The sequence below is a fragment of the Atta colombica genome, unplaced genomic scaffold (genome assembly GCF_001594045.1).
Source record: "Atta colombica isolate Treedump-2 unplaced genomic scaffold, Acol1.0 scaffold233, whole genome shotgun sequence".
In the NCBI taxonomy this organism is placed as follows: Eukaryota; Metazoa; Arthropoda; class Insecta; order Hymenoptera; family Formicidae; genus Atta; species Atta colombica.
Genome location: NW_017259331.1, coordinates 1,628,408 through 1,638,812, shown reverse-complemented (window position 1 = coordinate 1,638,812; position 10,405 = coordinate 1,628,408). Strand labels below are relative to the sequence as shown.

The 10,405-nt window shown below is 36.7% G+C and overlaps 1 protein-coding gene across 1 annotated transcript in view; it reads left to right on the top strand.

Moving 5' to 3' along the window:
• The first annotated feature begins 4,055 nt into the window (after positions 1-4,055).
• LOC108688500 (GATA-binding factor C-like) overlaps positions 4,056-10,405 on the top strand; it is a 94,630-nt gene continuing 88,280 nt past the window's right edge. Inside the window, exon 1 of the mRNA XM_018194788.1 lies at positions 4,056-4,622. The gene's annotated coding sequence lies outside the window, so the exon portion shown is untranslated. The remainder of the gene's footprint in view (positions 4,623-10,405) is intronic.

Sequence of the window (10,405 nt, the reverse complement as noted above, 5' to 3'; positions counted from 1 at the left end):
ATATATATATATACATTTTTAATTTCACTTTATTATAGAAGATTATTATGTACATAATTTTAATTTCGTAGATTTTTGTGTAGAATTGAGTATATGGACAATTTGTATAAAAGTACTAAAATACGCACAATATGATTCTCTTCATAATTATTAATCATCATAAAGATAAATATTAATATTCAATATTAATAATAGTGTTAATAATTAACATCTTTCCCAACCTATTTTTCTAGCTAAATTTTTATTCTGTTTTTTCGGATAACCGTATACACACTATATGACAAAGTATTTACATACTTTTCTACATATTATTATATGTACATATATTGTATAAAATCTGTATTATTCTCCCTTTAAGTTTTTCGATAAGCAAGTTAAAGTAGATATGGAAAGGATTATTATAGAGTAATCTTTTGTCTATTATTTTAAAACAATTATCGAATTTATTTTTTGTTTGGAATATTGTCGAAGATGGAATGCAATAAACCAGTAATTCGAGGGATGGAAGGGGAAAGGGAAAGGGATAGAGAAAAAGGCGACATCAAAGAAGAAATGAACGAGATCGGTAACGAGGAGACACGCGAATGGACACGGTAGCTCTGCGTATGGCGCGCGATGGAACAGAGACCGGTTGTTAAAGAGAGGTGGCAAGGTGAGGAAGTGAGAGAGCGACGATGGGTGATAGAAAAAGAGGTACGCGCGGAAGGAAAGCGAGTCGACGGAGTGAGTGGAGGAGAGAGAAAGAGAGAGAGACGGAGAAACAAGAGCGGTAAAAATGAATCGATAGGCGGAGTTTTTCATGACGCGCCGCTAGAGGCGCTCCAGGTGGGGGAGCGCAATAGGCGGAGTCAGGCTGATTTAGGGCCGCCATTTTGTGACAATGGACGAGAGGGGGTATGCCTATCTGATTGGCTGATCTACGGACTTCTCTCGTCCTGGACAAGCTTCTACAGATTGTTCGGTTGTACACACCGCCGGGTACTCCAGCCACCCGGCAACCCGGCAACGCTGCCACCCCACACCGTGGCTTCTCCTACCCCGCTGCCGACGGTGACGTGTTCTCTCTCCCCTCCCCGCCCCTCTGCTGTATCATCGCGCACATACACATAAGTACATACGTTTACGTGCGTATACACACGGAAAAAAACGCCAAGTCCCGTGTAGCAGAGGAATCCTCGCGAAAAATTGCAAGCGTTTCGTATACGGCTCGTTCACGCGCTGCATACTTTTATCTGCCATCAGAAAATGTTGATTGCAATATTTCGCTTCCGCTTAATCGAACGCGTTTGTCTCTTTCTCCATCGTTTTCTAAGACGAACGTTGTCCAGACGGACACTATCGCGTGATCTCCTTTAGGATTTTTAATTTGACAGAAACAGAAGAAGAAAACGCGTGAATAGGATGCTTTCAAGTGTCGATTATATAACGGTCTCCTGGATAGCAGATTGATTAGATTCACTAGTCTTCTTAGCAATCGCTAAGATCTATGTGACTCTTGCTTCACGATTGCGAAAAGCATGTTGCCAAGAGTGCTTTGTCGATTAGAACTCATTTCTTGAAATAGGATTCGCCATTATTCAAGAGATTGAGTTGAAAAATTAAGCCTATTTAGGATTTATCTTATAATAAAACTTTTTATTTTATAGGTATAAGCTGTATTTTATATTGTATTGTATAATTCAATTCTAATAATAACAAATGTTCTACAAAGCACATTTACCATTAACTTATAAAATTTTCACTTTTTCACGTAACTTTTTTATTGACTTTTTCCTATAATGTAAAGTTCATTACACTTTTTAATTATAAGATAATTAAGAAAGTAACATTTACAGTATTGAATGCCAACTTACGCCAAAAACTTTAATATCATTCAATTTTGAGAGAGAAAATCAATAAGTTCAAAATTTTATAATAACAGGAAGAATTTTTGTATCACGTATTATAACGATTATATATCTGTAACAGATCATCTCAGAAAAGCTTGGAATTACACAAAACGCACCTAATGTTGAGCATGCGATGTAAACAAGAAAATTGCTGGTATCCGGCTACAATTAACGTAGAAATGATATGAGAACAGCGGACAGACCAGAAAGTCTTGTCGCGCTATCGGATCGCACGACCTGGGGCAACCTGTAATACGGTAGATTGTCGTCATCGTCATCGCATCTCGCTCGAATTTCAGACTTCGGATTTTGGAGGGCGTGTGTATCTTAATCGCGGTATCTCATCTAGATAGGCCGCCGGCATCAAGATCGACGGCCTGCTCGTTCGTTTGCGCGCGCGAGCTACATGTCGTATACGCGATGTATGTACAGACGAGACATGTGCATGAATGTGTGTGTGTGTGTGTGTGTGTGTGTGTGTTTTTTGTGCGTACCAATATACGCAAGTGTGTACGTATCTAGCCGGTAATCTCTTCGCGCGTGAGGCACGTGGCTCCCGCGTTTGGGCCCTCGTTTTCCTCGATCCGATCTAAATTCGGATCGACCGATCAGTGGAGAAGGCGCGCATCTCTCTTTCATCACGGGAACCACACGGGATTCCCAGCCACCTCGCGCCGCGTTGATCCGACGGAATTATTCAGCATCCCGCCGGCTCGTGCTGCGATCTAGATAATCATGTTTTACGCGATCGGCCCGATTCCCTTTCCGTCGAAAAGCGGGTAAACGAGCCGAGTTTGCGATCGAAATCTCTCCGGAATAAATTATATTAAGTATTCGAATAATTAATATTCCTTAAATCATTCTTCCTCTCTTTTTTTATCTATAAATTGATCGATTAATTTATAATTTAATTAATTTTTGCTTAATAAAAATATTGAAGATAATTGGAATTTTGAATAATAAACAAAATTTAAAGATATCAAGCCATTCATCGAATTTAATCCTCTACCGATTGTTCAATCAATTTAAAAAATTTCTATTGCGAGGAAGATTAAAAATTATCTACGATAATTTCATTCATCATTGCACTATGATGATACGTTAGATTTTCGATTGGTCGAACGCATTGATAAATTGCCGACGTAAATAGCATCGCTCGTTGCAATATATTCAAAGTAGACTATAGAAATGTATCGTCCATGTGCGTCCTGATGGAACGATTTGGCACTGTTGAGCCGCGGTATCTGCCAATCGGTGAGGACTGCATTAAATCCGCCTGGGAACATTGAATTTTCCGCTCGCGCGCGGGCGTCCCGCTGTGGACGTTCCGAATCGCATTCTGAACACTTCGCTTCGAATACTGTTGCTAGGTTGAATCCAGCTATTTCCCGATTCGTAAATTATTTCTATGAAAAGCGAGCAAATCGTCTACATATGTACAATATGCATGTGCATTCCTCATTTATTGAATTGACTTCAATAGTCAGTACAAATTGTATGACTCGTTTATGCATTTTTCTCGAGTGAAACATACTCAAGAAATACTCATGTCGTAGTCCCCGACGCTTTACTCTTTCGTAAACCGGTACGGACAAGATAAATGATCGAAGCGGGCTTGATGCTCGAAAGAAATTATGCCTAAGCTAAACGGGTACCGCCTTCCTTCATGAATATTCAGTTGGCCAATAGAAATCCGTCCTACGGTATAACAGCCTAAAAATTTCAATAACATCATTGATCGTCGCCTCGTGTTTCTGTGCACTTTGACACCGATTCACTATGTATGGATTTCTATCCATCATTGTCGTTATTATATTATGCTACTAATTTTATGAAAGCGTGAAACACTTGTCCTTTCGTCGTTTTCTCGTATTCTCGTCGACGGCGTTGACAACAACGCAATAACATCATCGGTGGAGAAACGGTACGGCCACCGACATAAATGCATACGGGGTGAGCAGAATGTACTTCTCCGTCGGCGTCGGAGCGGTGGGGAGAAGAGAGCAGTTACGCCCCTCTGGTAGGTTGGGCTCCAGCTGGGAGGCGGTGCCAGAACCGGCCGAACGGCGTCGGACTGGAACGAAAGTTGCCGAACGTGCGGGAACGTGGGGGCTTGTGCAGCGCAGTGTTTTCATGCGCTTAGTTTCGCGCCGGGTGCCACGACAGTCGCATCGAGTCGAGTTCGCGCGCGCGTGCGTGCGTTTTTTTGAAAAAAAAGGAGGAAATATTCCGAAAAAGACTCTACAGCCGCACCTTATCTGCTCGATAAGACGAACGCGACGAGAAAACAGGCAGGAGGATGGACTAGGGATGAGTTTTGTGGTGGAAGGCAGAGTACGACTGATACGAGTTCGCGCGCCAAAGTTCCACTCTGCAAAGTGAGAGAACGTTGTGGGTCCTGTTATCGGAATCCTCGTTCTCCAAGAGACAACATCCGCCGGAAGAAGAAACGGAAGAGGGGAGAAGCAGAAGAATCAATGAAAGTCGATCGATCCGATTAATCTGCCTTGCGTCCCTCCCCCCCCCTTCTTCCTTTCAACCATCTACTTACTCGTCCGTCCGTCGAGCAAAACTCCAAGAACGCTACGATGTGCTGTGTGTGTGATGTACGGTGCAGTGTGTTGGTGCTAACTTAGTGATAACGATATCCCCTCCTCCGTCGCGTCTACAACCGTGGAATCGGCAACAAACTAGTCCTGTTATCTCGACCGGGGATTGTCGCCGGGAGATAAGGTAAGGGCAGACAGACGATCGTAGTCGTTTGATTATCCGTGTTGATTGTTTCGCGTTGGGGGGCATCGCACCGTAACGTATCGCAACGCAACGCAAATATCTCGCGATTGTCGCTGGCTTTTATCGAATCCACCCCGCCGAGTCACTTTTCCAACTTTTTTTCGGCGTAAAACGTTACCACCGACCACAATCATCACAATCGTAATACGTAAGTTTGACTTATCGCAGCGCGTGAATAGCAATTGATTTGTCTTAAAATCTGTTAAGTTAAATTATCATCGAAAGTAACATGTTTCGTTTTAATCGGATGATGTGCTAGAGGAGGAAAATCAGTTCATGTTATATAATTAAATCGTACTTTCGTTTTTTTATACTTTGATGTCAATTTCTATCAATGTAGATTAACTTTAATCTGGTTTGATTTACCCTTTTATCTTTTTCAAATTCTTCAGGCTTAGTTTCACAACTCACGGTTAACTCTTAACCGAAATTCAACTTGTTTCATTTCTTTCTTATTCTAGAATTGGAAAGAGATGAGTAAGTTGCACCTTGATAAAGAGTTAATGCCATGAGTTGTGAAACTGAATCTTAAAATTAGTAAATTAAACCGAGATTAAAGTTAATCTAAATTGGAAACGAGCATAAATGTGATTTATTTCTAATTCATTCGATTTATCTCTAATTCATAATTAGCCAGATGAAATCAATTTCATATTGTTTATATACAAATGAAGTGTCGCGATTTTATCAATATTTATGATATTAAAAACTATAATTTATTATATTTTCGCTATTCATTATCGAGTTTATTTGCTTTATGATCGCTGACACGTCATGTGCTGCTCATTTCGCGACAGATTTTTTAGGCAGGATAAACATGCGAGTAACGTTCATTCCCATCAATATAGATTAACCTTAATCTTGATTCAACTTTTTATTCATTTTTTTTAATTCTTAAAACTACGCTAGTAAATCTATAGTGTCAAATTCATTTATTGTTTTAGTATAAAATAACGATATAAATTAAGTAGGAGTAGTGATGACTTAAATTAGATTAAATTTGACAATATAAGATTTAACAATAAAAAAAGACAATTAGTTGAACTGAGATTAAAATTAATTTGCGTTGGTGGAAATGGAATACAATTTCGATATTACAAGAATATTCAAATAAAGATTACGCTTAGAGAGAGAGAGAGAGAGAGAGAGAGAGAGAGAGAGAGAGAGAGAGAGAGAGAAAGAGATGCTTCAAAATATTTTAAAATCCATGTAATAAAACTAAATGACTGTAATAAAAATAAATGAAAGGATACTTGTAAAAAATAAATAGTGTTGCCATAAATAAAGAGACCTAAATGATTCAGCATTTTGAAAATTTTCCTGACCCACCTATAAATGGAGAGATATTAGAAAATATTTAAGTGGTGAATACTCCAGCGATGGACATATTTTTCACGATAGTCAAATTTCTCAGGAATGCTCGATTGTGATTGAGTTGATGTACTTATCATCTATTATTGCTCGAGTCTTTCCATGCTTCAACATATCTATATCTACAATTTGCAGTTTTTTTCTTACGAATGATTACACTGCTTGATCCATGAAAACGAGCTAAAATGAGCAGAACCAAAGAGAGCGAAAGTCAGACGAATTCCGACAGCGCAGGTAAACAGGTCAGAAGAGTAGAATAATGCAGATCCTTTTTCGACACTCCGTCGCAACACAACGCTTTACACTCGGCAAAATGTCAAATTAATATCTCCTAGCGATTTTCTCCTCAGCTTTGACAATGTGAGTGTCATTTATAGTTTCTTGTTGAAATGATTAATGCATCTATAACAAGTTATAGTTAAACCTAAAACTAGCAGGGTTCCATTTGTGTCTATCAATTTTCTAACGCTTATGCTTAACAACAATGGGAATTTATTTTAATACTTTTTTCTGTAGTGATCAGTCATTATTAATGAACTTAAAACAAATAATTTTTTTGGGAGAAAAACAATTTTTGAAGAAAAACAATTTAATCTTCGGGGATGATTTTTAATGATTTTTTAAATGATTTTATAAATAACAATTGAAAACGTGTAAAATCCTAGTGTACCTACAGTTTGTGACTTGAAGTAATAAGTAAATCATTACGCAGTTACAGGGTTTGAAATTACACAGATAAAATCAAAGATTGCATATAGATAATCTTTTCCTTAATAAAATACTTGTTGCTTGCCATAGAACACAAATATTTTACCTTGGGTATGTAAAACATGTTTTATTTACAATAATGCTGAATTATTGCAAATAATGTGCTTACAATTTAAACAATTTGAGCGAATGAGCGAATAGTAACAGCAAAGCATTTAAGAAAATAATATGAACCTTATATTCAAAACAAATTATTTTTATCTTTCTCTTTCTTTTTCGATTTGATCCAAATGACGTATTTTTAATATGTGAATAGAAAAATGTAGTTTTCTTCCAATAAACAATACCTCACTACTTAATGTAAAACTTAATGTAAAACTTAATGTAAAACTTTGTTAGATATACATATTCGAAGAAATTCGCTATAAAATTTCTCCTATAAAATTTCATTAAAGGATTCTTTATAGAAATTCTTTTATAAAAAGAACTCCGATTAACTAACATTGTAATTGGTGCTAATAAAATTTATAGTATAACGAGAGAATCCATTACGATTAATTTATTCATCATAAAAACTTACTTAATTTTCATATTCCCTTATCATATTCAACAATTTTCTTTTTCTTTAATTTTTAATATCTAGTTAATTTAATTTAGTTAATTTAAGTTATCGCTGATAACTTTCCAAACTTAAACATTATATTGAATTAAATTGTTTTTACTCGTTGAAATAGTCGATATATTTAAATTATATAATTTAATTATATACTTTTAGATTTCGTTATACATATAAAATAATTTCTGGAAACGTGATGGTTTCTGATGTTGCAGCAAAACATACAGAGTTATACTTTTGTTGAAATTATATTAAATTTCTAGTTAAAAATAATTTGTACTTGTTATAAGAAGTTTAGCGCTTATACTATATACATATGATCGCGATTATACATTTCTGATATCATTTACTTTTATGTAAATAGAATTCACTTATATTTTTCTCGGTTTCTATCATCTCGCGAAAATATATCTTCTTTTCTACGAAAAAGGCGTATAACTTTTGAAGGACATTGAAAAAGGAGAAAACAGATGTTTGCCGTAAAGTAGAAGTGGCGATTTGCAGGTGTAACGGACATGCCGGCGGTATAAGAGAGTAGAGAAACATAGTACACTTGGCTAGTATAACTCGACTACTGTTTTTAAACTCGAGGATAGAAAAAATACGGGAATGGTAATATTAATCCTTTGGTAGCAGCCATGGTAACATTAATCCTTTGCGTTCTGTCTTGGGTGTATTCGTCTACTAAACGTGACATAAGAGAAATTGCGATGCATTAACATACTTCCAACTTATTTGTTTGTGAATCCCACCTGTCTTAAAACTTGATAGATCTTTCCTACTTTTGCTTTCCTCTTATTTTGTTGTGAAGGGATCCTTCATAACAAGACTTCCTTATACACACTGAGAATCCTAATTGGTTGACGACTAATCTCTTGTTTTATTATAGGCGAACATTCTTCGTTGATGCAATAAAATAATTTAAGTTTAAGTAAAAAATTTGATTATTGTAATGTTTTACTTGTGTTATCAAAAACATAGGATTTATAGAATTAATGGGATTCTCAGTATACATTTACACACTCGTTCGTCTTCCGCCTATCCTATTGAAAATATTTGTAATCGTTTTATTTAAGGACCTATTCTGAAATTCGATCTTAACTGTAACTGTAGCGTTACAGTGTCGCACAGATTTTATATATAATAAAAAAGCTACGCAAGGACAACTATAACGTTACAGTTACAGTTAAGAGAATATTCCGCGTTTTAAGGAGCGAAGAAAAATTGACATCTATATTTTTTGCGTCTCAAAATTCTCACAAAATGTATGAAAATTCTCACTTTTTACATGCGCGAATCCTTGAGAAAACATCCTCGAAATCCAATTTCGGTTTTGAGTATCACTCGGTAAACGAAATGCCACCATCGGCCAATGTCCCTTCGAGTTTCGAAACTCAAATTTTTTTTCCTTTTTCTCAAACGAAGGGGAAGTATCGCATTACTATCTCTTGGCGGTCCGTGTCTCTCGCGTTCTCGATTGTTTCGTTCTCGATCCGTCGGCCGCGAGCCGATTCGAGATCCGCTTTTCGAACTTGCCGAAAGTTCGCCGAAGCGACTTGTCGATGACGTTTCTCTTCTTATTTTCGTGGCCATGACAGTGCGTGTCACGGATCGATAGTTCCATTCTTCATTCTCCGACGCGTTTCGACGGCGTGCGAGAGAAAAGGTATCCGTTTTGGATTCCTATCAGATTATCACAAACGACGCCTTGCAGTGAATACGATCGGTATATATCCCAAACACGTCACTGTGAAACGCTAAGGCGTCACTGAAATGCTGAAACATTTCAGACAATTCTACCTTTTCCATTCTTGACGTAGCAGGATTGAATATGTTAAGTGTACGTAACGCGAAGATTTTATCGACGGTTGAGAACTGTCATATTTTCTTACACTAAAATTCGACACATCTTAAAGTTGGAACGATTAGTGCTCTTCTCCGTCTTAGAAGTAAACGGAATAAGATGGAATGCGACATGTTCAAATATAAAATATGTTTGCTTCTTGATCTTGAAGCTGCAAAACTGGATTATTTCTAATGTATGTAGATTAACTTTAATCTTAACTTCAACTTATTTTTCGTCTTCTTTTTCTAGTTTTAAGTATCAGAAAAAGAAAAAGAATAAGTTAAACCGACTAAAATCTGTAGAAACAGAAATGAACATTAGTCGCTCTATTCCGAAGACGCAGAAATGCGCTAACAAAATTAATGGCTTCCGTTGCTATTCTATACTATTTATATTGTGATGTAGAAATATTGTTGACTATGTTTACACAGCTCGATTTACACCAAATAGGATAATAACATCGACGTTATGAAATTAGCCAATCATAGTCATTCCATTCTTGAGAGGAATAACTATGATTGGCCAGTTTCATAATAGCGATGTTATTATTCTCGAATCTGATTCTTCGAAATCTCCATTAATTTAGACGTTGCGTATGTTTCCGTATATTTCAGAGTACCCGACAATATTACAACATTGACGCTTTTGAAGAGATTAACGAATTTTGATAAGATTAGCGATGTGATACGTGATCGAGGAGTTGACGCCGATGGAGTTTCGTTGAGAGTGGACACAGTGATATAATCCGGAGTAGATAAGACCCATTAGATCGCAGTGGACTTAATGAAAGTACAATTAATTTAAGTCAGAAGCGAAATTAAATGAAATTAAGTGAAATTCTAAAACATTCGTTTCTCATTCCTGTTAGCTAGTCGCAAAATCGATATTTTCGACTATATGGCATGTATCAAATAGCCAAGCAGAAAAATGCATGATTTTTTATTAATACATTGGCAGGAAGATTAATTTTTCACGCGTTTAATTATTGGTATTACAATCGAGGCGTGTAAAATAAACCGCGATATTGCGAGGAAAGAATTTATTCATAGTGAAAACTCCTTACGTTGATGTACTATTACGATCGATGAGATCATCTTTATCGGAATGAGCAAACGTGTATGAATAGTATACGCTTATCAGCTGTAATTATTTCGTCGACGGTTCAACGAACGTGCTCCAATT